The 22935-nt window shown below is 37.3% G+C and overlaps 1 protein-coding gene and 1 long non-coding RNA gene across 3 annotated transcripts in view; one reads left to right on the top strand and one right to left on the bottom strand.

The window, feature by feature from the left end:
* Positions 1-22935, top strand: part of LOC129739417 (RYamide receptor-like) — a 588515-nt gene that overhangs the window by 475467 nt on the left and 90113 nt on the right. The gene's annotated exons all lie outside the window — the stretch shown is intronic.
* LOC129739419 (uncharacterized) lies at positions 86-982 on the bottom strand. 2 transcript variants are annotated; one of them, XR_008735855.1, is made up of 4 exons: positions 607-982; positions 470-549; positions 331-410; positions 86-263 (listed from the first exon to the last, which is right to left on the bottom strand). It is a non-coding gene; the product is annotated as an uncharacterized LOC129739419 (long non-coding RNA). The 2 variants fall into 2 exon arrangements; XR_008735854.1 differs by having other exon boundaries at positions 470-982.

The raw sequence follows: 22935 nt of genomic DNA on the forward strand, positions 1-22935 counted from the left end.
AATAATGATTCAGTGTTGCCGAAACAAGAAAGAAAACGACGAAGCTTCCGGTAATTTCAACAGTGTATTACAGAACGTTAAATTATCCCTGTAGTAAAGACAATTCATGCATTTAGGGATTTGATTACTTATAATATATGTGTGCATTGTGTTTCATTGAATATAATCTTAAATTTCAACTTACGTTTAATGCCTTTTTAGTAATTATTTGTGTTCAGTCCGAAATTCGGGTGCCGTACGGTATTGCTAGCACTTACTGTTACCTATATGGTGAATGTATGTGGACAATGTTATGCTCGATAAATAATTATGTTTATATCTAGGATTTACCTGTTTCAAGTATTATTAGGCACTAACTGTGAAACTGCTCAATTTAGCAGACGAATTAGGTTTACGCCACGAATCAATACCTGTGATATAGACCTAAGTAACATAATTCATTCTTGCACTTTTAACACAACAAGTTTACCTGCGCGAAGCTATAAATTGATTTGAAGTGTTCCTTGCAAACGAGTGTAGTGTAATCCAGTGTTATTTGTTTAAATTGTACTGTAATTGTAACTAAACTTTAATAAATTTGTTGTAAATTGTTTATTTGTTTGTTACTGATTAAACGCCTAGTCACCAAACTCTGTTATTGCTGGTCATGCACTTTACCACCTTGACGTTTCTCGCCTGTCAGTGACGGCGAATGATGTGGGGGTTCGATGCGTGACTGCGGTGCGTCCGTAGGTGACGTGACACTCCCCCCCGGTAAGCCTGATCCCGTTCCTGGCTTACACTCTGTTGCACCGATGTCAAGAACCGCCAATTTCACAGCAGGTCGTTCGTACACGTTTGACAAAGTCCGCACAGTTGCACTACGAACTTGGCCGGCATGCTCGTTGACCTTAACCACTCGCCCCTTCGGCCACAGGTTACGGGGCAAATCGGAATCAACGATGACCACGACATCACCGACTGCAATAGGTTTCACCGGATGATGCCATTTAGTACGACGACGAATTGTTGGCAGGTACTCTTTTAACCACCTTTTCCAGAAAAGATTGGCGTAAACTTGTGATGTTTTCCATGTGTTTCTAAGTGTAGCGAGGCTGTCATGGTACGACACCAATGGTTTCAAACCGTGTGAGGATCCAAGCAGGAAATGGTTGGGCGTCAAAGCTTCACTTGAAGCGTTCTCAATAGGGATGTAGGTGAGGGGACGCGAGTTTATGATGAATTCGATCTCAAGTAGGCTGTTACGAAGAACTTCATCGGTGGGAGTCCTTGGAAGGTTCATGTTATTCAAGATTTTTTTAACTGATTGCACAAGCCTTTCCCAACTTCCGCCCATATGCGGACTGCTGGGTGGTAGAAAAGTCCATTTTGTATCGGCCGATACGAGGTCCTTCATAACCTTGTCTTGATCTAACTCTTGAACAGCTGCCGACAACTCTCGACTTGATCCAACGAAATTGGTTCCACGATCACTGAAGATCTCGATAGGGGTGCCACGTCTCGCAATGAAGTTTCGAATGGCCATGATACAGGAACTGGCAGTTAAGGAATGGGCTATTTCTAAGTGTACCGCTCGAACTACCAAACAGGTTATCAACACTCCCCATCTCTTCTCGACACGTCTCCCTACTGCTACGTTCATTGGACCGAAATAATCGATCCCGATATATGAAAATGGTCTTGAACATGCTGCAAGCCTTGCTGGGGGTAGGTCAGCCATCATCGGAGATTGTGGGCGAGCTTTAGCGTTCTTGCCTGCTTGGCAGTCGCGATGAATTTTATTACATACTCTGCGAAGCTTAGGGATATGGTATTTCTGTCGTAGCTCATTCACCACAGTTTCATGGTTTAGATGATGGTAGTGCTCATGAGTAAATTTAACAACTAGATTAGTAACTTGATGATTTTTCGAGAGTAGGATTGGGTGGGCAGTATTCTGATCTATAAACCGACAATTGGAAATTCGACTTTTCATCCGTAATACTCCGTATTCGTCGAGAAAGGGTGAAAGTCCGTAGAGCACACTGGTCTTGGGAATCCGAGGGTTAACGTTTTTTGTGTTTGATAATAAGCTAATTTCTTCGCGAAATTCTTCTCGTTGCGCCATTCGATAGATCTCGTATTCCGCATTCAGCAATTCTGATTGTTTCAACATGCCCACTGCTTTTTCTCTGTTATATAATGTTTGGCGAAGGTTACCGATGTATCGACGAATAAACGCAACTAGGCGTACTAGCTTCCACCAGTTCGAATGATCACCGAAGTTTATCAGAGGTTCTCGTATCACATGGACATTTGAATGTTGAAGAATTTCTGTATCAGTTACTCCATAACATTTGAGTTGTTCTGGCCATTCTTGCCGCGACTGCCAAATGAAGTCTGGACCTCTGAACCACCTACTACTCGAGTGCAAATCTGGTGTTTTTTTGCCACTTTGTACCTTCATCGGCTACATTCAATTTGGAAGGAACCCAATTCCATTCTGCAACATTTGTTTTTTCCAGGATTTCACCAACACGAGCTCCAACATACTTTGTATATTTCCTGTGATCAGATTTCAACCAGCAAAGCACATCTTGAGAATCGGACCAAAAGAATCGCTGAGTTATTGGTAATCGATGCTGTTCTACTACATCCTGCGCTAACCGTGCTCCAATCACTGCTGCTTGAAGTTCCAGGCGTGGAATTGATACATACTTCAAAGGAGCGACACGAGTTTTGGCGGTTACAAAGGCACATTCCACGGAATCCTCTTCAAATCGTAGGTAGACGACAGCAGCGTAGCCGTTTTCACTGGCATCTACAAACACGTGAATTTGGATGTGATTGGTGTCGGGAGAAGAAGAAGTTTTGGTTCTGTAGCACCTTGGAATGGAAACGTTTTCTACTTGTTGTAGAACCTTCAGCCAAACACACCATTTTTCAAATTGTTGTTCGTTTATTGGTTCATCCCATTGAACGCCGGAACGCCAAATTTCTTGCAGAAGTACTTTCAGGTACATAAGAAAGTTTGCGAGAAATCCCAGTGGATCGTAGGTTAACATGAGAACCCGCAAAACTTCCCTTTTGGTGGGAATTTCTGAGCCAGTCATTAATTCCGGACGACATCTTTTCGGAGTCTTGAAGGTGAAGGTGTCCGAGATTGTGTCCCACCACATTCCAAGAACCTTTTCTGTTGCGAGCGCAGCACCTATATCCATATTCTTTGGGGCAACATCACTCTCGCCCATTGCTTCCATCACGTTCCTGGAGTTGGACAACCATCCTCGAATTTCAAAACCTCCGCTAGCGTGTATCATGCGCACGTTCTTTGCTAATTCAATCGCTTCCACTTCTGATTCAACACTGCAAAGCATGTCATCAACATAGGTTCCGTTTTTTATTTCGTCAGCTGCTAGGGGGTACTGCTCTCTGAATCGTATCGCATTAAGGTTCTTTACGTATTGAGCACAGCTTGGCGAACAACTTGCTCCGAATGTCATGACTTCCATAACGTATGTCGCTGGCACGTCTCCAAAGTTTCCCTTATTCCAGAAAAAACGTTGGTAGTGTTGATCTTTGTTGTTTATCCTAACCTGGTGAAACATTTCGCGTATGTCACCCGTAATCCCAACACGATACTCCCGAAAGCGGCGTAGAACATGTGGAAGCGGTACAACCTGATCTGGACCCTTCAATAGAAACGAATTTAGAGAGACCTTGCCTACTTTAGCTGCGGCGTCCCAAACGATCCTGAGTTTGCCGGGTTTGTTTGGATTAGTTACCGGAAAGATCGGCAGGTACCAACAACGATCGCGATACATGTTTTCCTCTTCTGCTGTCAGCATACGAATGTATCCCTTATTCTCGTATTCGCATACTTTCTGCTGTAAAGCCTTCGCCAACTCTGGTTCCCGAATCAAACGTCGTTCTAGACACTTATGCCGGCTTAGTGCCATATTTTTGCTACTGGGTAAATCGATGTTATCATACCGCCAAAGTAAGCACGTCTCGTATCGTGCGCCATTACGTGTGGTGTTCTTCTTGAGAAGTGCCATTGCACGCTCGTCGTCCTTTGACAAGATCTGCCTACCACCTGCTTGAACTCCAAGGCTATCAAAAGAAAAATAGTCTCGTACCGCTGCGTTAAGCTCATCGCACTGACAAACGTGATAGTTGAACTCAGATTTTCGAGTAATGGCCTGATCGTTTTCAAGATCATTGGGTCCGAAAATTACCCATCCCAAGCGCGTTAGAACAGCCGTCGGCTGATTTTCGAGACCTTCTCTGGAATCCAAGGGGTATTCGAGACGAATATTGTCCATTCCCAGCAAGATACGTGGCCTAATATCGGTATACGAGTCAATAGGAACATCTGAGAGATAACGATAACGATTTATTAGATCAGGTCCAGAGACTGTCTGCGGAGGAAGTGCCAAGCTCTCGACTGTGTGTACTTTCGTTAGATGAAAGCGATTTTCTGATTGACTTCCGGTGATATCGATAGAACATCTCACTGAACCTGCTTCGTATCGCCCTTGACCAGCTGTCCAGTTAATACACAGTGGGTACTGTTCACCTGCAAGGTCCAAATCCTGCCACAGGCTATGTTCCATCAAAGTGCAGGTAGAACCACCATCGAGAAAGGCATAGGTTGTGATAGATCGTTTCTTACCGTGTACGGTAATACGGATGTACTTAAGCAAGACCCCTCCTAGCGAACAATTGTGCGTATTGCAATGCGAATTCTGTGTTGGATGGGAAGGCGGTCCTGAATGCTTGCGGTCGTCATGAAGAAGCGAATGATGAAGAAATCTGCAGCCGTTTACGTTACATGGAATTTTTCTCTCACACGCCCCTAAGTGTTTAGCCAGACATTTACGACAGAAGTTATGCTCGTTCTTTAATGCCCACCTCCTTTTCGTTGACATCTGAAGAAAGACACTACAGCTTTCTATGTTCGCACAATCTCCAGCACAAGCTAGACATACCTTTCGAGTGGATTCTACGGACGGCTGCTCGGAGTGTACGTGCAAAAACGCTTCTTCTCTCCTATTTCTAGAGGAAGGTTTCGTCCATGCTTGTGGTCGTGTTACTCTGCTGAAGGCATCGACCTTCTTAGTTAACCAAATGTTGAAATCCATAAGAGATATCGCTCCAGTCTTCTGTATATGTGTTGCCCATTTCATTTTGAGGTTAATTGGGAGACTTTCCACTAATTCTTGTAGCAGAGTAGCATTATATAAACGTTCGTCTAGCCGACAGGCTAGAATAGTTGCACAAAGATTCTGAACAGCAACCCCAAAGTCAATTATGCTCTCTAATTTGTCTGCTTTCGGCGGCGGCATCAGCTTAACTCTCTTCATCATCGTGTCTACAATGGTTTCCGGGTTTCCAAACAGGGTACTAAGACGGTGTATGATGATAGGAACATTGTCTGGATGCAGAAGAAGACTTTTTACGGTGCTGAGAGCTCTGTCTTGCAGACTTTTTTCGAGACGATCCAAAAGCTCATCATTTCGAAAACAGCACATCCTTGCGGTTCGTTCGTACGCTGCAATGAACCTTGGCCATTCCTCCGGATCTCCACCAAATTTAGGCAGTTCTGTCACAGTGTGTCTAGCTGCAAGATGCTCCGTACTCAACGGGTTCTCAGTATTACAGAGACCATCGGCGTTTGGGTGGTAATGCGGGAACGAAGAGAACTGTCGTGGTGTCGATGCTGATACCGGAGGCAGATTGGAACCATGCGGATTGCCGTAGGGGTTAGAATTCACGAAAACAGGTTGCCAGGCCCCCAAAGATCCAGGAGCGTGTTGCTGTGCAACGGCTACCCTCGGTTGCTGAGAAGTATAAACGGGCGGATATATTTGTGCTGGGACAGAACTTGGTGGACATCTCGAAACATATGATTGTTCAGGATCACTTGGTGGAAGACCTACTGCACCTTGAAATGCTTCGCTAGTTGACGGTGGGATGTACGTGGAAGAAGACAAGAAGTTTTCGTTCGGCAGAATCGACTGTGAAACCCCTGTTATCACGACAGAAGACTGAGACCCGCGGGGAGGAAGCACAGTGGGAATTGCATCAGAATAAATTACGCTTCTAGGTGGTATGACGTGAGAATTGGTACATACGGTTTGAGAAGGGTACACCGTGTTTGTATCCGAGTTTTTTGAAGAATTGGACGACAGCTGTATTCTCACTGACTTTGGAGTCTTTCCTGGATAACCGGGCAGCGTAGTTTCATCCAAAGACACGTTTTCGACAATATGAGTTTTATTTAACCAATTCTCGACCTTTTCGACACTTTCAGTAGTTTCCGAATCCGTCTCGTTGAGCGCTGATAACTGCTCCTCCAACCGTAGTCGCTCTTCCAGTTGCTTCCGTTCTAGAGCTTGCCTAGCTTCTAGCGCCTTTAACTTCTGTTCCCGACTCCTTGCTGAACGCTGTGATCCTTTACTAGACGCCTTTCCGCTTTCCTTTGAGGTATCCGTCATTTGGGCCCTAGAAAACGCCAATGCATTAGTTTCATAACGTGTTGACATCAGCGGCTGTTTTGGAATCGCTCCAGTTTGCTGGGTCGGATGAGTAAGGTTCCCTGAACGACTTAAAATGGACTCATCAAGCAGCAGAAATTGCTCGTGCATCCTTTGCGACTGCTCCTTAAGTTGTAGGAGCCTCTCCAGCTCTAGCTGTTGTTGTTTTTGACGCTGCTCTAACTGTTCTTGCTGCTTCAGTTGTTGCTCTTGCTGTTGTTGTAACTGCCACTGCTCTTTCTGCTTCCTGGCCTGCTCAATTTCATTCTTCAAGGTAATTCTTTCCTTCTCCAGCTGTTTTCTAATACATTTGTTGCAAATCCAGTCCTCATGTTCTATGTTGTCGTTCACATTCACGCATTCATAGTGAAACCAGGTGTCGCATGAGTCACATTGCACCATCCGACTCGTATCAGTACGGTCACACGTTCCACAATTTTTCCCCTCACCTTGAGAAACACTTCCACTCATCTCTTGAGTATTATTAGCGCTCGCTACACTATTGACCGACATTTCGAACTAAACGGATAATTTAATTTGTTGCCGAAACAAGAAAGAAAACGACGAAGCTTCCGGTAATTTCAACGGTGTATTACAGAACGTTAAATTATCCCTGTAGTAAAGACAATTCATGCATTTAGGGATTTGATTACTTATAATATATGTGTGCATTGTGTTTCATTGAATATAATCTTAAATTTCAACTTACGTTTAATGCCTTTTTAGTAATTATTTGTGTTCAGTCCGAAATTCGGGTGCCGTACGGTATTGCTAGCACTTACTGTTACCTATATGGTGAATGTATGTGGACAATGTTATGCTCGATAAATAATTATGTTTATATCTAGGATTTACCTGTTTCAAGTATTATTAGGCACTAACTGTGAAACTGCTCAATTTAGCAGACGAATTAGGTTTACGCCACGAATCAATACCTGTGATATAGACCTAAGTAACATAATTCATTCTTGCACTTTTAACACAACAAGTTTACCTGCGCGAAGCTATAAATTGATTTGAAGTGTTCCTTGCAAACGAGTGTAGTGTAATCCAGTGTTATTTGTTTAAATTGTACTGTAATTGTAACTAAACTTTAATAAATTTGTTGTAAATTGTTTATTTGTTTGTTACTGATTAAACGCCTAGTCACCAAACTCTGTTATTGCTGGTCATGCACTTTACCACCTTGACGTTTCTCGCCTGTCAGTGACGGCGAATGATGTGGGGGTTCGATGCGTGACTGCGGTGCGTCCGTAGGTGACGTGACATTCAGAATTAAAATAAATTTTATTTGTAAAAGGTCTTGTGATTACCTTTTATATAAATAATTTAATGGATAATCTAATTAATGTATACCATGACAATGTCGATGATTTAATTTAAGAACTTGTGATAACAATTTAGGAAATTTAAGAGTTTTGCAATGGAATATATGTAGTATGAATAGTTTAAATAAGTTTGACTGTGTGTTGCAGACTATTGAACATTTAAATGTCTGTATTGATGTAATTGTTATTTGTGAAACTTGGGTTGCGAAGCATAATTGTAATATTTATAACATTCCAGGATACACCTCGATCTTTTCTTGCCGTGACCAGTCCTATGGAGGTCTAGCTATGTATATTAAAACAAATTTAAAGTTCAAAATTACTGAAAATAAGGTCATTGAAGGTTTCCATAGGATAAGCATTCAAATATCTTTGAGTGGTCAAGTTTTTAGTGTTCATGGCATCTATAGACCACCCGCATTTCCATTTAACTCATTTTGCGATCAAATTGAATTCTTGTTAGCGTCTGTTGCCGATAACAATTCTTGTCTTATTGTAGGTGATTTTAATGTCCCCATAAATTTAACCAATTTAAATACAGTTACGAAATATAAGTCGATTTTGGAATCCTTTGGTTATGTTTGCACAAACTCCTTCCCCACTAGACCAAAAACTAATAATATTTTAGACCACGTCATTTCTAAGCAGATTGATCTAGGCCGACTGAAAAATGACACTATTTTTACTGATGTGAGCGACCATTTACAGGTTATTACATCCTTTAAATTATCAAGTAATAAACAAATGGCAACTTTAACGAAAGAAATTACTGATCATTGTAAACTGAACAATTTATTTTTGAATTATTTGAATAATGTTCAACTACCAGATAACGTGAATGTTGGTTTGCAAGATATCACAACATCTTACAGCCATTTTCGATCAATGTCTACTAGGACAATAAAAAAAAATGTAAAATTGAAAGGCAACTACTGTCCATGGATGTCACTAGATCTTTGGACACTCATAAAAATTAAAAACAACTATTTAAAACGTTCTAAAAGGCACCCCGATGATGTCCAACTAAAACAAATGTTGAGTCATATAAATAAAAAATTGTATTTAAAAAAACAGGAATGCAAAAAGTTATATTATGAACGTTTACTGAACAACACACCACATTCGAAGCTTTGGAGAAATATAAACACCCTCATGGGTAAAAACAAACCAACCACATCAATCAACCTGTCTGATGAAGAAGGCAGCACTACCAACAATTTAGAAGTTTGTGAAAAATTAAACAGGCACTTTTCCACAATTGGCAAAAGGTTAGCTGAGGAAATTCCAATTGACCCTGGCTCTGACCATTTATCCCGTATTGAACATGTACAAAATACAATATTTCTACATCCAGCTACTGTGAATGAGGTAAGGGTAGTCATTCTATCCCTTAAAAATAAGAAGGGCTGTGGACCTGATAATTTCCCAGTAAGTGTCTTAAAAAATTACCATGACAAATTCTCTATCATACTTAAGGAATATTTTAATTACATTTTAGAGACTGGAATTTATCCTGAATGCCTCAAAATCGCAAAAGTTATTCCTGTTTTTAAGGCTGGCGATTCCCATGATATAAACAACTACCGTCCAATATCTACCTTAAGTGTTTTTAGTAAAGTGTTTGAAAAACTTCTTGTGACCAGAATTGTAAATTTCCTGAACCAGCATGACATACTTTATAAGCTGCAATATGGTTTCAGATCCGGCTCGAGCACACTAATTGCCATCTCAGAACTAGTCGACTCCATTATTTCTAAAATTGATTCCAAAAATATTGTGGGAGCATTGTTTTTGGACCTTAAAAAAGCTTTCGATACATTGAATCACGAAATATTACTATCCAAACTAGACAAATATGGAATAAGAGGAACAGCTAATAATATCCTTCGCAGTTACTTAGAGGGGCGGAAGCAATTTGTAGTGATTGAAAATACCAAAAGCGTGGTAAGAAATATTGATATAGGTGTACCACAAGGTAGCAATATAGGTCCGTTACTTTTTTTGTTGTATGTTAATGATCTCTGTAACTTACCATTAAAAGGCACAGCACGCCTATTCGCTGATGATACAGCAATTTTCTACTCAGCAGCATCTACTGATATTATCATTCAACAAATTGAAAATGACTTGAAATTGTTATCTAAATATTTTAATACCAACTTGCTCTCACTCAACTATACGAAAACCAAATACATGTTATTTCATTCTTCACATAAAAGATTACCTCCGAATATTGACCCAACGATAAATGGAAATGTTATTGAGAGGGTAAAATGCTTTAAATATTTAGGAATCTACCTAGATGAAACTCTTTGTTGGAGTCGTCACACAGAATATCTAGAGAAAAAAGTTTCTCCTCTTTGTGGTATCCTATGGAAATTGAGAAATTTTGTGCCTCAACATGTTTTATTGAAATTTTACTTTGCGTTTATTCACTCTCATATTAACTATCTTATTATGATATGGGGAAGAGCTTCCTTGTCAAATTTACAAAAACTTCAAACTCTCCAGAATAGATGCTTAAAAAATATTTATAGACTACCGTTGCTCTTTCCTACCCAACAGCTCTACACCTTAAGAGCCCATAACATTCTTCCATTAAAAGATCTTTGCGATTTACAAACTGTAATATATGTCTACGACAATTTACACACAAGTTTCAGTAATCAAAACATCCATTTTACAACGGGATTGCGTACTCATAACACTCGCCAGTCAGATTTTTTACAACGAAGCCGATCCGTGACATCCTTAGGTCAAAAAAGAATATCATTTATTGGTCCAACTAAGTACAATGCCTTGCCTAATGAAATAAAAACCATCAACAACCGTTCCACGTTCAAAATCAAAGTAATACAGCTATTAAAAGAAAAATTGAGTCGTTAAAAACCGATCGATCAGTGACCAGTTTTCTTCTTTTATAATTAATTTTTGTAGCAATTTCGTTTCTTTGTGTGTTCTTTTTTTTTTTATTAATTATTTAAATTATAATGTCTTATTTGATTAAATGTTTGCTTAGTAGTATTAATATCAAATAGTGGATCTCTTTAAAGGAAATCTGTTTTCCATTGAGATCCATGTAGTATTTAATTTAGTATTATCATTACATTTCCTCGCACTAAATTTAAACATTTCAGTTCTCAGCATGAGTAAAATTTTGCCCGCGTTTTTTATTAATTTTTGTTGCTGCCAGACATGCTGAGAACAGTAGCGTCCATTACCAGGGGGCTCTAATGAGCTTTTTGGTGTGGGGGAGTGTGGTGGGCTACAAAAAAAAAAAAAAAAAAAAAAAAAAAAAAAAAAAAAAAAAAAAAAAAAAAAAAAAAAAAATCAATCATGAATGGTATGTGAAAAAAATACCCTCGAACAGGAATCGAACTCGAGTCTACTGATTACCTCTCCGACACCTTACCAATAGGCCAAATCGACAGACAAAGCAAGTCAAGCTGTAGCTCTATTATTCAGTTGACTTCATCGAGTTGAATTCGCTGCTAGATTCCCCGGAAGAAAATGCTCATTATGCCTTCATTGATAGTGCTCTGTTCGCCTCTAGTGAACAAATTAAAGTAAAAAAGCGTTTTAAAATTGATTAAAGTGAAAAATCAAATATTTAATGATGGCAAAAATTGAGAAACAATGTGTAAATCATGTTGCAGTGATTACATTTTACATCAAGGACTATTTGAATGTCATAAAAGATTATTTAGTGGTGCTCAAAAATTAAAATTTTTTACGTCACTTCAGAACCTAGCTGGTTTTTTTAGTATTTCTGTAGAGATGATAGGGATATTTCTTTTTTGGTAAAAAATTAATACCATTGGTAGTGCGAAACAAATCCTCATGAAAATTTGTTTAAGAAAATACGTAAATACTTTTGTAGAATAAAGGAGTGCTTATTATGCCCCGGGTGATAGTTCTGCCCTTATCTCCCCTACAGCTTAGAATAGGTTGACGACCCAAGACACCAAAAGTCACATATTGACTTTTAAGAAGGCTTTGGAAGTTACAAGAGGAACAGCTTCCCAATTCCCTTGAGTGAACTATATGTACAAATTAGACTATGTGACTTATTTTGCTCAATTCCTATGAATGAATCATATGTACTCTTAGTGAACTTAAAATTTGCTAAAGTGCTTTAAATGTACGCTGTAAGGGTGACCTAAGTTACAAAAAGGGCACAAAAGTGCATAAAAGTACTCTAAACGGGATTTTCTAAGTCACAAAAAGTGCATTGTGGTGCTTTCTTCCTGGCTAGCTGGTTTTCTGGTTGGGCGCTGTAAATAATCAAGAAATGGTGATATGGACTAATGTGTTGTGTAAAATTGATATAAAGATAAAATTTTTTGATCAGTTTTTGATTTAACGAAGCTAAATAAAAGCTCATACAGACTTGTTTTGGAGCTTGAAAGTATCCATAAAAACAGAAATTTTGAGCTGCATAGAACGTACTTCAGATCAATGATGGGGGCTCTGAATAACACTGAGCTCCCTTTCCATCAACCATCATCTCAATAGTTAGTGATTTTTAGTGAGCTAATATAACGCACACCGTGGTGAGTCAATGTAATCATGATAGGGGTGGTGACCGAAGAAGGAATTTCTCTTCAAGAATTCCCTCAAAAATTGCAAAGTAAAGTCGCGCACGTACTTTGCTTCTCAAAAGACGCCAAAGGAATCACCATTTTTCCTCATTCGGTAGCAATTTTTTCTACACGCACACTCACCCAAAACTTTATGAATAAAGTCTGTTCAATGCATCTCGCTGAATTCGATCGATGGAAGCTTTACAAATATTGACGTTCATTCACAGCATATGCCAGTAAATCATATATAATGATCCTTCAATAACTTTTCAAGAATAGTGAAACTTTTTGAGGTATTTTCATACTTTACTGTTTTCCTGTCTATATCCTCCACAACAATAGGGTATTTCTGAAATGGCACATTTGGCCAATCTCATAAATCTGATCAAATTTTTACAAGACTAAAATGCAGCTGTTCTTCGCCGGCAACCCAACACTTACTCCCATCATTTCTCTTTTTATTTTCAAATATATTTATTGCAATTTTTCTTAATTACATCACATTTTTATGAACCATCATGTAACATTATTTAACAAATATTTTACTCGCCGAGTTCATACTGTAGATAGAAAATTTGGATTATTTTTCATTTATCTTAGTAAATAAAATTTATACCCAAGCAACTAAAATGACATATGACATTATGACATATCAATCGCCTCCATTCCGTACAAAAGTTACAAATACCCTTCTATGGACTTCCGAGTTCCGAAAAATTCCTCAAATAGCCTTTTCTGTGACATGTCAATCGCATCCTCATAGTATAAAAGTTACAAATTGGGTCTCAAATAGCCTTCTGTGAACTTCAAGTTCCAAAAAGTTCCTCAAATAGCCTTCTATGAACTTCAAGTTCCAAGAAGTTACTCAAATAGCCTTTATTACGGCATGTCATTCGCATCATTCAGAATAAAAGTTACAAATTGGATCTCAAACAGCCTTCTTTGGACTCGAAGTTCCAAGAAGTTCCTCAAATATTCTGACATGTCCACCTGAGACATGTCCACCTTTTTTTGAATATCAAATGTGAACGAACATCACATAAGGGCATATAATCAATAAATCATTTTTGGGCTTGGAAATTATTGAAATTTGTAACATATATATATTGAAACTTCATCTCAGAACAACTTAAAGCTAATTCGCAAAGGATTGTTTTTGGAAAGAGTAAATGTTATGACTTTAAAAAAAATCGTTCAACTGTATTTACTTACCAAGATTTTTTCACAGTTTCACGAATTTTTCAGTCAGTTGAAGCAATTTATTAATTCAATATCAAGATAAACTCAAGAGTTTGTATAATTTTATATTTAACAGTTATAAAAATGGAATTCAATTTTTTCTAAACCGATATTATTTTAACGGATGTTTGATTTATATGCCGTTTCGTAATATTTCTGAGTAATAATCAACATGCGTCTTTGCTGCTGGCCGCTGGCTGCCCTTACGGGTATTCCAGGAAAGCTTATTACCACTTTGAATTTTAGCTGCCGGTGAGGTAACATCTAGGCGTCATGGCAGCGTGTTTGGCTATCATCTCAGAGGGTCGCGGTTCAAATCTGGTATCAGGACTAATTTTTTCATTAGGTTGTGTGATTGCTTGAGTAAGTGAATCAAACAATTGTGTGGCAGAACTGGCGTGCGTGCCGGCATGTATCGATCAAAGTTAAAACAAAGAAATTAAGTAAGATGAATTGAGGTGATGGGAGGAGTTAAAGATGGATGCCGAGAAACTTGCAGCACCACATGGGCTGGTGGCGACCAAAGTAAGAGAGGCGAGGAGGATTATTTTTTTGTTTTTTCTGATTAAACGTTAACTATTGGGCTGAATAGAAGGCTGTTCATATCTGTAATGGAACTTGAAAGTTTCAATAAGAACTTAAACTTTGGGCTGAATCGAACGAACTTCAGCACATTGATCATGCTGATTTAGCTGTGATCAACCTTTTTAACGAGACTATTGGTTTCTTGGGTAGGTCATTCCATGTCAAGTGTGCATAGCGAAAAAAATGTTATCAAAAATTCGTCAAACTTGGCCGAAAGACTTTCTGAGGCCGACAAAAAAATCCTCAATATTTGAGAATGATCCGCCTTTTCCTCGTTCCAGGACCCCCCCCTTTTTTTTTCAAGAATTTAAAAAATTCATCATTTTTAAAATTCAATATCTCCGAACTCAAAAATTTTACCAAAATGGCAAAAAATGCGTTGTGTAGATTTTCTTAAAATCTATCGATTGATGTTATTTATTTTTTGAAATAGTAAAGTTTCAAACGTAAAAACACTAAGAATTTTATGATTTCATCGATTTTTTGAGAAATATTTACGTAAAATTACGTCCCAATATAATATTTCATTATTTCGGGATACAAAAGATTTTATTTTTACTGTACATCAAATATTTTCTTCCAGTATCTCCTTCAATGTTCGATACTCACAATTTCCCGGATCAATTAATTTTAAAATCAGCAACAAAGATGCGAGCAACAAATTTTGTCTTAAGATAAGATACTTAAAAAATAAAATATTACTTCCAAAGAACATCAATTTGAGGTTTTTATGTATCAAACATAAACAATGTGTTCCTGGCGATCCAGCTGAAACACATTCTGTGGGACGTAGTTCGGTTAATTTCGAAAACCCTCATTTGACCTCCGGAAACTTTTCTTTAAAAGTCTTGGATAATCCACGGAGGTTGCAAAGGATTAACCTTTATTACTTGACAACTCGGGAATTTCCTTTCTTCAAGGATTTATAATCTGAATGCTGATTTTAAATTCAATTGTTTCAGAAAATTGTGAATGAACTGTAAAACTAAAATCTTTCATATCTCGGAACGTTATTACGCAAAACATTCCCAAAAAAACTATGAAATCACAACAATTAAGAAAAATATATATACTTTTCTTGAGAAAAATAGCGTTTTATTATTAGAGCTGCGTTTTGATGTTTAAAACGTATCTTTTTCAAAAAATGAATAACACCAATCGGTAGATTTTAAAAACAAACTACACAACTATTTTGTCATTTTTGTATGATTCTTCAGTCCGGAGATATTGGATTTTAAAAATGATGAATATACAAAATCTAGAAAAAAGAAGGAAGGGCCCTGGAACGAGGAGTGGGCGGATCATTCTCAAAAATTTAGGATTCATTTCAGAAAGTCTTTCAGCCAAGTATGGCGAATTTTTGATAAGATTTTTTTTCGCTGTGCACGCTTAATATTGAATGACCCATTAAAGTTTGTTGCGTGTGGACTGTATATTAGACTGGCCCATAACATAAAAAATCTTATATCCCACGCGGCACCCCCTAGGATGGTGCATTTAGGTGAAAAAATTACTTTCTGAAAGTTTCAGGTCATTTGGAAGAAGCACGAGCTGGCGCAAAGGAATTGAAATTTGTATGGAGATTTTCGGCAGAATGTATGAAAAATCGACATACTCTCACTCTTTGTGTTCTAAAATATGTTTCCAGTATGCCAGAAAGCTCAGAATTTCAGGAATTGTAGTTCGAACAATGACAAACAAGTTTGTAGAAGATTGTGACGCGATACGAGTTGACTGTGATGAGTTATCCGCAATTGAATGTGTGATTTTTTTCGCATTTCATCGATATATCTTGAACGGTGTATAGGTGGATTATTAGTACTAAATTGATCGCATTGTCACACAATGAGAATTACAGATAGAAAGTTTGTGTCTTCGGCAAAGTTGTAGCTTATTTTATAACAAACATCTTTGCAAAAAATTGAAAGAATGGTTTGAAAAACTATAATCTGCTTAATTGTGCGACGACGCGATCAAGTTAGTGCGATTTAAGCCCATACACCGTTCACGGTATATCAATGAAATGCGAAAAAATCACACATTCAATTGCGGATTACTCATCACAGTCAACTCGTATCGCGCCACAATCTTCTACAAACTTGTTTTTCATTGTTTGAACTATAATTCCTGAAATTCTGAGCTTTCTAGCATACTGGAAACATATTTTAGAACACAAAGAGTGAGAGTATGTCGATTTTTCATACATTTTGCCGAAAATCTCCATACAAATTTCAAGTCCTTTGCGCCAGCTCGTGCTTCTTCCTAATGATTTGAAACTTTCAGAAAGTCATTTTTTCACCTAAATGCACCAATCTAGGGGGTGCCGCGTTGAAAAAAGTGTTGTAAAAATCATCCCATACAAAGTTGGGCCAGTCTACTGTATATGCGGATGCTCGGGAACTCCCACTGATTGGGAAACATGTCCACTCCCCTCATGGGATTGGGCCTCAAGAGACAACCACAACCAACAAAAATGATTCGAATTGAATTATTGTAATTTTTTTTTTCTTTTTGCGACCGAAAACCAAATTTTTTAACAAACTGTATGCAAATGAACATGAACAACATAGAAAGCCTGAAATTAAAAAGCTTCTGGTGGGTTTTGAAAAAAAAAAATTAAATGATTTTCTTCTTGATTTTTTTTTGTATGATTCCTGGATTTTGTCGTGATTTCACGATTATTACGAATCATTTCAGAGATTCACTTAGACACGTATGTCGCTCAAATGAATACATCTTTGACTGATTCGAGTTTTTGTTTACACTATGCTGCTTATCCTTCAGTGTTGCCGTATATTAATTTAATATTTTCGATTACTTTATTTTTATTTTGTACACTTTTCATTGCATCTCTACCTCCCTTCACCTCTTATCCGACTTTTAATCAATCATTTTTCGAAAAATAGAATTTATAAAATGAATAGACAATTTTTACCATTATTCCTCTCATATTCACCGGAGCCGAGTCATTAAAAAGAAGAAAAAAACAGCAGCAGCCTTAGAAATCTGCGCTTTTCGAGGCAATCCGTCTTTTTCACCGGAGGCCGAATCAGAAGCAAACACAGCAGCTTTATAATCTGCACATTTTGTGCTTATTTCATATGCGCTTTTCGCTTACAAGAATAGATCAATGACTTACTCGAGTTTTAGCTTACACTTTGTTGCTTATCCTGCTTAGTGTTGCTTAATATTAATTAATTTTTTTTTGATAATTTTGTTTTCATTTTATTTTGTACACTCTTCATGGTATCCCTACGGATTATTCCCAAATTTGCAGGTAATTTCCCGGATTCTGGGCAAAAAAAATTGGGTTGCATATAATTACACTGTGAGAAGAAGCGATGGTTCACTTTCAGAAAAGTACTCAAAAAAGCGGGTACCTTGAATAACTTTTGAATGGAAATATCAAAATTGATGAAATTTTCAGTCAAACCACTACGTAACGTTTTGCTTAAATTTGCCGATTTTGAAGACAATCTATGAAATAGTTTTGAAATATCTTCAAAAAAAGAAGTGCATCAACAAAAATTATGGGGAGCCATGTGCGCCATTTATTATGCAAGCTTTGAACCACCTCTACTTCAAATCATGGTTATTTTCTGGGCTTCAAAATAACTCAGATTGATCTTCTGGATCAAAGTTATGACAAATCTGGCAGGTAGATTGTCCTCCTTTGGCAGTAAAACATAATTGTTAATCTTTTACCATTCCACCTCAGTTTTCCACAGCACTGAGTAACACTATTTTTTTACATTTTCTTTAAGTCTTTCTTCGGAATATTAGGGCCGCAAAAAAGAAAGCGATAAATTTCTGGCTAGAAATCTAATGGTAGCTCGCTTATAAGTACGTTTCGCAATCCCTTTAAAAAAATTCAATATTTATTCGGTTAGCCGTCCATTTTTCGTGCACACGATATGACCACTGTTTTCTGTTTTTGTTTCTCGGTTGACAGGTTTCGAAAATTGTTGACATGAAATTCGGTCAGGAATCAATTTTTTTTGCTGTTAAAAAATTAACTTATCCTCCCCGCCTTAACTAGACCATAATTTCATAGACTTTCCACGAGCGCGCTCAAGAACCTGAGTCGACGAACTCTTCAATCGAAACAATGTCAAAAACTTACCAATAGATTGTCACAAAACTTACTTCATAAAATAGTATGGCTGATAATTTCATAAATTTCCATTCAAGCATTCAACATTTTGTCACAAAAGTCAGTACTGCTTTTTTTCGAGTACAGTCCTCAACCAAACACTATATTGCATGGCTATAACAATCGCTTTAACTGCAATCAAAACTGAACTTTGGCTAACTCGAAGCCCAAAAGCCCCCAGCTCAAATCCGGTCATTAGGATCGAACACTTTGTTAAGGTTTCAGTCACCGTCTAATAGAAAAAAAAGAATCTATTCTCGGTTATCGTCAACGTAATTCAGTGATGTTTTTCAGTTGAATGGTATTTTTTTTTTGTTTCGATTATAGTCGTTTTACCATCTTTATGGCATTCGCGACTTTATCAACGTTGCAGTTGGCGGATCGTTATTGAAAAACTTATCCGGTACAACTGTGTTCGATGTTTGCTCTTGGGCTCGAACTCGCGGACATCGGCTCAGGAGACAACAGACTTGCCAACTGAGCTATATCACAAGCCCATTTTTTTTTTGAATGGTATGACAGTATGGACAGCAGAACAGAATGCGTATTGGTAAGAAAAAAGGAAGGAAGATTTAGAAAATAAACTTAAGTTTGATCAAACAAATTTCAGCCACCCCAGTTGTTGTTACGATAGGACTTGGATCTCACCGACGACGATTGCCCGCTGTTTTCCTTCGAAGCCCCAAAAGCTACCCTCTCTAGACAGGCTAAGCTTTTTCCAAATGAAAAAAGCAACGAGGGAAATAAGCATCGTCACAACGACGATAGAAGAAGAAGAAAAAAACCCAGTCAATCAGAGCAAAAGATGAGCACAATTGGCTCGTTTGGCGGGGCGTCGAGTGCAAAAAGTTTAGTGTGAGTCTACTTAAAGAAATCCGAAGTCCTCCCCCGCACCCGAATTGCTTGCCACTGACTGCGACTGGCCTGAGGATTGAATGACCGAAGCCCCAGGAAGTTTTTCAAGACCGGATCCCGTGGTTTTTCCGTGGGATTCCTTCATCTTAGTAGAGACCGTTCTGGGTTTGAGTTATAGAAAAAAACGCAGATCTTGGACTGGAAAAATCTTTGGCGGAAAGAAAAATCTTTGAGGTTGCCCAAGTTCTTTTCTTTGGATGCCAGACGAGACAGACTTTGTGTCTGATTCTGAGTTTTCTTTATTTTTTCCTCTTTCATTCAAATTTGCCTCCATTCGATCTTCGGTGGGCTACCGTGATTCGGGAGTTTTTTTTCTTATACCTTACCTACTAAACTTTTTTTTTGATACTCTCTGCTTTGCGTAACCCCGCGTCGTTCCCTCGCAACTGAAAAGATCCCTGTCAAGAGATGAAAGTGCTTGTTCCAGTCTCGCGTCAGTCAGGGCAAAAAAAATGAAAGACGGAAGGCCAGAGTATCAGCCAGATATAAACTTGATTATTATTATGAATGAGTCATATCGTGGCAGTATAACGTAATCTCTGTTTTGCGGCTGCTTGTTAAAGTTGAGCGCATTATTATGGTGCTATTCTGACAAAACGGGTTTACTTCTGTCTAGGTTTCATAGAAGATAGATTGAGTTATTTGTGAGGGCAATTGACTTGTTTTCAAATGAAAATATTGCAGAAAATAATTTTATCGATAAAAGTGTGGACTCTCCTAGAATGCAATATATGTAAAGAAATAGCAAAAAAGAACCTTTAGCACAAAAAAAGAGAAAATTGAAGTGATTCAGTCGAAAAGCAAAACTTACAAATATTTTTCTTCCATTAAAATCATTATTTACCTTGATTCAATGGGTTACAGCTAATCCATATGAATTTAAATTTCACTTTTTGCTCAAACAAATAAAAATATAGTAACATGCAGTATAAAAAGTAGCCTGATTTAATACCATGACAAGTGCAGTTTGGCCTCACTTAAAGTTGTAATGTGACATTTCTATAAGTTTAGTACATGACGAAAAAAATAAATAACATGATTGCAACATGGGAAGGTATTTAGGTACGAGATATGTTTCTATGATTGTTACAAACCTTTCTGCATTGCAGTGTGAAGAAAGGAGGGACAGAGGGAGTTCTATAGAAATTTCGTTTCATAGCTTTAAAACTCATTAACCAATCAGGGCTTTCATACCAGTTTGTTGGCATAAATCGAAAACTTATCAAGCAAAAGGAATAGAGACTGTTTGCGTATGAATAATTTGAGACCCTCCCTTATTTCTGGGTGGAGTCGGAAAGAAGCAGGCAAGTAATTTGAAAACATTTCTGACAAACAAAATGAAATGTTACGTAATTTAGAGAGGCTAGTTCTAGCTTTAAATAAGGAAAGGGCTGGAATTCCATATAATTAAAACATACATTTTAACATCATTACATACTCTATGAAGGTCATGAAAACAGACTAACAGTTTCAGATCTTGAAAAACAAATTTAGTGGTCAATTTTAAGAAATACTATTAACTCATCTTTGGGCTTGTGATCTAGCTCAGTTGGCAAGCCTGTTGTCTCCTGAGCCGATGTCCGATGTGAGCAGTTGTACCGGATAAGTTTTTCAATAACGATCCGCCAACTGCAACGTTGATAAAGTCGCGAATGCCATAAAGATGGTAAAACGACTATAATCGAAACAAAAAAAAAAATATTAACTCATCTTTGCACTGAAATTCGAAACCTCAGTTGCAGCTCCCTTTTTATAGCGTTTGCTTCTTAATTATTTTGAAATTGGGTTTGAAATGCTGCCTAAGAAATAAAACTATTACGTTTAATTTTTAAAAGTCAAAATATTACATAAAAATATCAAAATCTTGTATGAAATTTTAATGAATTAGTAAATTCATAAAATTATTTTTTGCCTAATTTTCAAAGCGTATCACCCTTAAAAATGCATTGATTAGATATGTTGTCTTGTTAGCCATTTTGTCAAGCGGTCGTAGGCGCATTTAACCCGATAGGCCCATTTAGGATCACGTTCCCCTTTATGAGAGTTTTTTAGATTAGGGGATATTTAAAATACTTTCAAAGCACTTCTTTTCAAAAGAGGAAGAGGGGGGGGGGGCTCCTATACAAAATAAGCCGAGAATTCGGCACAAGGCATATCCCAGTGAACATTTTGGTTTGTATATTTCAGTTGTTTCTGAGATATAGATACACACTTTTGTACAATGTTGTATAGAATATTCTATATGAGCCTGTACGTACCAAAGTGGAGGCAATATACGGACCATATTTTAATCACCTTGAAAATATAAAACTTCGTATTGCGTTTTCAACAATTTGATAGCAACTTTGCTTTGCACAAAATCTTATTATTGTACAACTTACAACTTCCTATCACCTGTTTTACAATTTGATTACAATTTTCTTTTGCAGGTAGCCTGATGTTTGAACAACTTTCTTCACCATTTATTACAATTTATTGTCACAGTATCCCAAAGCAATTATATATTTTCCTTATAACGATTTTACTATGAATCGCCTTGAACATGAATACAAAAGAATTTAATGTTTACTAAAATTGAACCATATACAACTTTAAGTGTCTTTGATTGAATTGATGAACTTTGTTATAAAAATACTGAATGCCAATTTCCAAATACTGCGTATGCATATTGTCAATTTGTGAACGTTCTTAACTTTAACTGTTGATTTAAAAATGCATATGTTGTTGATCAATCTTCCCTCAGTCTCGAACTCACAACGCTCCGATCCCCGTCCTTCGATACTTCCTCGGCGCCATTTCATGTTGATAAAAACAAGCAAATTTGTTTAAGTACAGTTGAGAGTTCCGTTTAAAAATCAGTTGATCGTATAAAATACCACTGACTTCATCATTTTGGACTCCAAATCTATTTACAGATGCCGTTTTTGATACACAACTTTTACCTATCTCATAGACGATTCTATTACAATCAATAATAGTATTCTGCGCTATGCGATCTTAGCTAGCTATTTACTGTACTGTTAAACAATTCGACAATCTGTGCCACTTTTTTCATTTTTAAATTTTTTTTTCTTAATTAAAACTGCCTTCATTTTTGCAACAAAATTCGTCAAAGATTTCCAATTTTTGCAATTGTTGACATAAGATGATTACGATATTACTAAGCATAGGAATTGCATTATTAACAATTATTTACCGATTAAGTTTATCTCAATAAGCGACTTTGAATGACAAGTACGAATTGATTGTTTAAATTCCATTTAACGATGATGTGTTTAATTGTACAGAGGGATTAAATATTGAGCTTTACACAATACTTTTGCGATTCAAAACAACTTTATTGAACTTTCTATACGATTAACAAAATGTTATCGTATATAATGAGCTATACAAACCATAATCGATTAAATATAACTTGGTTTAGCTACAACATGATATTTATACAAATCCAATCTAAACTGGATGCTTATTCAATCTACAATGAACACTACTTTACGATTTGTAGATATCTGGGATAAGTTTATTGAATTTCATTCAAATTTTCAACAAATGCTTATTTCTATATTCTAAGATGATTTAATGTATTGTTGAACCAGTTTTAACATAATCAGACG

Source organism: Uranotaenia lowii, chromosome 1 (genome assembly GCF_029784155.1).
Source record: "Uranotaenia lowii strain MFRU-FL chromosome 1, ASM2978415v1, whole genome shotgun sequence".
Lineage (NCBI taxonomy): Eukaryota > Metazoa > Arthropoda > Insecta > Diptera > Culicidae > Uranotaenia > Uranotaenia lowii.